Here is a 7,504-nt window from a genome sequence, read left to right as displayed (position 1 = left end):
GATTTAAATTAGTTACTTTTGTTATATGACCTTGGCGAGTTTTGACATCATTAAAATAAGTAATTAATTTAATTCGGTTGATTTTATGCATTTTGCCAATAATAATTATTAAAATTCATCGTTACATTTAAATTATTCACTTCACAAGCCCAACCTGATTGTAAGCGGTTGAACCAATTGACATAAGTTAACCTAAAAACTTGAGTTCGATTTTATAGGACAATAAGAACATTAAAGTTTAAAATGTAGAGCTCTTTTACACCCTTATTCATAAAGTCATAGCGCAACCCGACTAAAATACATAATAGTTAAAGGTAATCTATAACTTATGAGCCTCAACGGCTATAGCTCAAGTAACACAAATAAGCTCAAATAACACAAATAAGCTATAGATATACTACTTAAGTACTTATCACATATATGGGAAAAGTATAGTTAAAATAACATTTTTATCTTATACGGAGTACTTGAAACTAATTTTGTTGACCTTTACCGATATGTTGTGTTGGATAATATAGTATGTAGCATAAACTAAATGGTTTGTGATATAGGGAACCAATAACCAATAACTGGTGTAATTATAGCAAATACTTATAAATTATTTCTTGTTGTAATGGTGACAGAACGAGCGATTGAATAATACAACTCGAATATAGACTATAGTATATTTGCCATAAACCTATATCATTTGACGTAAAATCTCCTTGAAAATAATTTATTGATATTGGACCATCTCAAAAAGGGCCAAATTTTTCTTGATTTAATTTGGGGGCATGGCCCTTAGATGTAGAAAACAAAAGACGACCTAATTCATGTATATAAACAATAATATATATTCTGTATAGTTTAAAGTTGACAATAGAAATGATTATATTGTCAAATTACAATTGTTTTTGTACATAAGTTAAGTAGAATCACTTGGATGGTAAGATTGTTCTCATGAGTCTTAATACCAGTTCTTTCTAGGGCTTAATTGAGTTAGAACAACCTCTTGTATAATCTGAGTGCTCATAAAATTATGGGTACATATGAAACATTAACATGATAAAACGTATACCTGCATATACTCCATCGTAAAGGATGTATTAGGACTCCTAATTAAACTTCATTAATTAACTGCTCCTTTTTTTTTTAAGAAACCTGCTCAACTTAAAGACAAACACACAAATTTGTTTATAAAAAGAAGCAGCAGCCCTCCAGATCTCATCGTAATTACATTTCTAAAGTATTACGGAGTACAAATTACAATTACAATTATTAATGTTCAAATTTGTAAACAATCGTCTTATATTATAATTTGTGTACAAAGTTATTATACAATACCTACCTTTATACCAAATAGATTTAATTCCCGTGTGATGCACATGCCATTTGTAAAATCGTTCTTAATAAAAACATTTTGACATTTCGTTCTTTGTCCACTTCACAACTCAGGGAAGGCCTATAATAGAAGCCAAACGAAAAGGCCCAAAATAACTTCTCGTGAGACTAATAGTTTGTGTAGCTTAATTATGCTTTAATCTCATCAAAATTTTATTATCTTAAAGACATCCGCTGTGCTTAGCAATTAGCATAAACAAATTTTAAACATCAAGTAAGTTAGCAGGATGCACTTAATAAATTTTTATATCATGTTTGACGAAGAGCTAATACTCACTTTTTTAACAATCTTGAATATCAATGTAAACTATTTATAAATTGGTACGTTTTAAAATTTGAACTTTTAATTACTGAATAACTCATTCATCGAATCTAATACGATCCTTGTTCAGATCACCTGCAAAAGCAAGAAAATCATTAGTGTAACAGCAAATTTTGTATTGCGATAACTGAAATACAAAACAAGGAAACAATTAAATTTTATTAATAAATATTAAAAGTACGTGTACAATCTCTAATGTATCCTCTGATTCTAATATGCCGTAAGGGGTACGTGTACGGGGTACACGTGAGGGGGTGCGCGTGTAGACAAATTTAATTGCTCTACGCGCGATGTAAATTTGATTTCTTGAGAGGGTCGCGATGACTTGAATCTCTCTTGAAGGTTTGAACTTGTGATTGAATCTTCAACGCAGCGCACGATTTGATGTGCTTGTTGATTAGCTTGCAATGATTTTTGACAGAGAGGATTTGTAGGAATTTGTACCTTGTTCTCTCTAGCTCCTTTGCAATTATGAATTTTCAACCCTTTGAATGAATGAGGAGAGCTCTATTTATAGAGTTTCAAATCCCCTTGTTGGACTTTGATGGTCACATGCCCATTTGTGGGTTTATAAGTAACCTTGGCCCAAATTTAATTCTTTCTGGGTTTAGTGATCCGAACAACTCCTTTTGTAATCCGAATCGGCCCATATTTTATTTAATCGGGACAAATTAATTAAATTAAGTTAAAATTTGGTATTAACTCAAAAATAATTAATTCATTTTATTTATTCGGCACATTAATAAATTTTTCGTGCCTAAAAATTGCCCCCTCGGGACCTTGTCACGTGCGCCTTTTTTGGTGTCTTGACGTGGCGAGGTCTCGATACATTTTGCTTTGACTTGGAAGTCGATGATGAGCACCCTAACTTGTCGCAAGAATGAGTGAATGACTTTTTTTGTCACCCTCTCATTATCCAACTTGACGGGTGAATTTGTATTTGACTTGAAAGTCAAGGGCACCTCAACTTGCTTTTGAGACAATCCATTTTTCTTGTAATGTCACCCTATCATTATTTGATTTGGCGAGCGACTTTTTTTTCCTTTGACTTGGAAGTCGAGTAGCGTACCCGAACTCGTCGTAAGGGTAGTAGCTTGCGGAATTTTTTTTTTCTGACGTCCCTTGTCATTTTTTAGACTTGGCGGATAACGCAATTTTTTTTTACTTGTCTGACTTGAAAGTCATCAGGTATCCGAACTAACTTATCGCAAGGATGACCTTTTTTTTTTTTTTTTTAAACGCCTCCTTTATTATGTAACTCGATGAGTGACATATTAGACCGACGCCTTTTTAGTCATATGAAATTTCCATAACATCTCACTTTCCAATAAGAGCACAAGTCGACTGACCCAAGATGAGTATATTATGATACCAAAACTAAACCCAATAACTTAATATTTGGGAAAGTGGTATCATACTAAATTTCTGAAACTTACCCAGGGTTTATAAAGACCCAAGAGGCCAAGACCTATATATACTCAACTGCCCATGTCATCAACCATAAGCACAAAGCTAACAAACTCCAACTCCATCTTTACGGTACTTTCGATTTTTCTCCTGCAAATTCTTGCTTTGCTTCCTTATTTGCCCGTGTCTTTGAAGCACACAACATATTGACCCTTTTTTTTTCTTTTCTTTTTTAACATGTACCAACAGAGAGTCATTGTTACCGAACATCGCTTCACTTCGATTTCTCGCGTTCGTCTTCATTGTGCGACGGGTCCGACGGTTGGTGTATGAAGTTTGCGTCTGAGTAATGGGTTTCACCTTGAACCTTATAATCCCCACCGGTTTAGTAGACAACTTGGCTTTTGTCAAGACATTCCCGGCATATTGAATCGTGGTTCAGACAAACCCGACGTCACATGCTTCGAGGCACTAAAATATTGGCAAGTGTTTTTGTTTACAGGTAGCATGTCTCGCGTTTACCTTCCCAGTCTTTCGTTCAGATGGGATGAGAATGTCACCCCTGGTTTTACTAAATGGTGGAAGGAACTCTACCCGAAGAATCTAAGAAAAAATGTTGACATTCTTGTGCATAGTACCGGAAGTGACCACAAGACTAAGAAGCGTGATCATCATGGGGATACTAGAAATCAGCCTCGAGAGCAAGCAGTGCCCCTGAAATCCAAAGTTGTTGTCCCTAAAGCGAAAGGCCATATTTAGGACAACCACCACAGCGATTCAGCTTCCGAGATTGACCCTAAACATGATCGTCGTGGCAAGAGAAAAGTGTCTGTCTTGGATGCAGATGATATCAGATTAGATGCCCAGATTTTTGAGGGGGTGTCGAGTGCATCAAGAATGCCTTCGCAAACATTGGTTAGCTTCTTTTCTTATATGATTATAGCTGTTTATTTATTTATTTCCCTACTTGATCATCAATTTTTTTTTTTTTCTCAGGAAGGTGAATGTGCCTTGGAGACAGTCTCCCTTGCTCCGGAATATCGTCTTCCGCATCGTCCACCAAAGATGAAGTCTGGAAAAGGGAAGGGGCTTATGATTCTTAATAAATCAATACCCGTAGGAGACTCTTCTGGTCCAGCATCTCAGGGGAGCCAGACTGACAGTTCGTTTGCCAATGGTAGTCAAACTACCGTGGATAGTCCAGCCTCAACTCATATGTCTCCTCCTTGCAAACCTGACGATCGAAGGCAGACGTTTAAACCTCTAACAATACCATTTAAACCTACCACGCTCCCTACGTGCTCCAAAGCCTCATTTCGTCCACCTCCCTCACTTAAGGGGATTTTTGACAGAGCACTAGACGCGGTCCGCTTGCAGGTCTTGGGAGAATTAAAAAATGCAAGCTTCTCTAATGTAGGGGAAGTGGCAATGAAGGCTAACGTATGTTATGAGGGCATTCGACAACTCAAAGGTGATTGTTCTTCACTACAGGCACGAGTGGATTCTTATGTGGGTGCGGTCCATGCTTACCTTGCACTCGAGAAGCAGGCAGCAAAGTGTCATCATCCTGCATTGCTAGAGGACAAAAGACTGGAGTGGCATCAAAAGATTGAGGATACCAAATCTCTTCATGATAAGGCGCAAGAAAAGCATAAAGAGCAAGCTGTGGAACTTTTGTTACTCTCGGAAGAAATAAACGATCTTGAAGCTAAACTCAAGCAAGCACGAGAGAAGGAAAAGACATTGCGAAGCAATTTAGAAGCTGAGGATATATCTTTAATCTCATTGCAAGATGATCTTCAGAAGTTGGAAAGAGAATTAACCGAGTTTGACGATATCCCTGTTTTGAGTCCTGAAGAGGAAGCCTTACTTCAAGAGCGAAGAGTTGAATTGGAAGAGATGCGGGCTTCTCTGGATGTTGATCCATAGGCACTTAGATTTTTTTTTTTTAGATTATCTAGATTTCATCCTTGATTCATCCATATTTTTTTGTAGCCTAATGGACCAAATGCTCCTAAGATGTTTGTTTGTCTTAATCGTTTGTGTGCAATAGCACCCTTTCAGCTTGTCACATTCCATTATATTTATTTATACAAACAAATACTTATAATACTGTTTATTTAGCCGTTCACAGTTTAAACTCTTGCGGGCCAGAAGTAAATATTTTGATATAATTTTTTTTGGTGTGGCTGCACTTGAACAAAGTGTTTGCTCAAACTGCCTACGTACTTGCAAAGCTACCAAGATGACAACTTGCAAGATCAAGCCAACGTAGTTCAAGAGAGGGTTTTTTTTTTGTTTGGAGGTGTGGCTGCACTTGAGCTACATGTTCACCCAAGTTGCCTACGTACTTGTGAAGCACAAAGTGTATTTCACAAGATCAAGCCGACGTAGTTCATAAAGGAAGGAGTATTTTTTTTTTGACTTTTTTTTTTATTACAGTTTAATCTCTTGCTTAGGAGCTTTGACTTGCAGTTTACGCTCTTGCTTAGGAGCCTTCATTGTTGGGATTTAAGAATAGTAACGCTTCAAAAACTTCCCATTGATTGGGCCTACTCGAACGCCGTCTTCATCCACGATTTTGTAAGCACCATTTGTATAGACCTCCTGTACCACGTATGGACCATCCCACTTAGAGTTAAACTTGCCAACTGGCTTGTGAGAGGTGATGATTGGTCTTCGTACTGCAAGGACGAGGTCTCCTACTTGGAAAGAACGAGGGCGCACCTTTTTGTTGAATGCGCGTGACAACCTTGCTTGATAGCACTGGAGCTTTTATTGAGCCTCTAATCTCTTTTCATCGAGAGCTTCCAACTCTTCTAATCGCAATTTGTCATTCTCATCATCTGTGAGTCCCTCCTGAATAGCAATGCTTAAGGAAGGGATCTGCAACTCCAAAGGCAACACGGCCTCCACTCCATACACCAACGCGTACGGGGTTGCCTGAGTAGGTGTTTTGTATGTGTTACGATATGCCCACAACGCCTCACCAATTCTTTCATGCCAATCTCGCTTTGACTTTGCTACTACTTTTCTCAACAAGTTGCAAAGAGTTTTATTAAAGGCTTCAGCCAAACCATTTGCAGAGGCATTGTACATGGATGACTTGTATTGTTTGAACTTGAATTTTTCTCCCAGACTTGTCATCAGGTGGTTGAAAAATTGTTTCCCATTGTCAGTTGTGATACGTTGAGGTACACCATATATGTAGATGATTTGGGTTCTAATGAAGTCCACAACATTTTCTTTCTTCACTTCCCGTAGCGTGATGGCTTCCGCCCATTTTGAGAAGTAGTCAGTGGCAGCGAGGATATACTCGTGTTCATTTGAGGCCTTTGGAGTAAGAGGTCTCACAACATCAAGTTCCCAAGCTTCAAAGGGCCATGAAGAAACAATAGGATGCAACGGCTCCGGCGGTTGGTGTATGAAGTTTGCGTAGAACTGACAGGGTTCACATTTTTTCGCAAAGTCCATACAATCTTGCACCATGGTTGGCCAGTAATACCCCATTCTCTTTACACGATCATGAAGTTTAGGCCCAGAGTGATGAGCACCACAAATGCCAGAATGAGCTTCATGCATTGCTTCATAGCTTCGTCCTTGCTTATACACCTCAACCATTGGCCGAGAAAGAACGTCCGTAGAGTGTCCCTTTATAGTGAATGAACTTTGGAGCACGTCGACGTATTTCTACCTTGTGTCTGGGATCATCGGGTAGTTTTTGGTGGTCCAAAAAATCAATGATAGGTTGACGCCTTGATCATCTTCATCAACCGTGTAGACGCATATCATGTTGGTTGTGTCTACATTTTCTTCTCCTTCAAGCGATGATACTACCCAACGATTGCAGACTGGGACTTTCATAGACTCTTCTGCCCCCAATGCCAAAGTGGCTGCAAGATTAGCAAGCGCGTCAGCCAACTTATTGGCACTCCTTGGCACATGGCCAACATGGATGTCCTCAAGTTGATTCAACAGTTGTAATGCCCGTTGATGGTAGGGAATCAAGTCTTCCTTTTTTACTTCATATTCACCAAGGACTTGGTTGACCACCAGCTTCGAGTCGCCGTAGATGTCCATATCTCTAACACCTATTTCGATCGCCATTTGGAGGCCGAGTATGAGAGCTTGGTATTCTGCCATATTATTTGAGCACAACTGAGTGAGCGTAAAGGAGTATGGCATGAGATGATTTTGTGGAGTTACGAATACAACTCCGGCTCCAGCTCCGTCCTTCCTTGCAAAGACCGTCAAAGTACATTTGCCATGGAGGTAGGACGCCCACATAGAAAATTTCTTCTCCGGGAGGTCATCGAAATTTCCCACTCTGCCGGGCATCGGATGATCGCAAAGAAGTCGCCGATAGCTTGACCTTTGATGACCTTTTGAGGCACG

Source organism: Silene latifolia, chromosome 1 (genome assembly GCF_048544455.1).
Source record: "Silene latifolia isolate original U9 population chromosome 1, ASM4854445v1, whole genome shotgun sequence".
Classification (NCBI taxonomy): Eukaryota; Viridiplantae; Streptophyta; class Magnoliopsida; order Caryophyllales; family Caryophyllaceae; genus Silene; species Silene latifolia.
The sequence above is the reverse complement of the archived record's forward strand: the minus strand, read 5'-3'. Positions refer to the sequence as shown.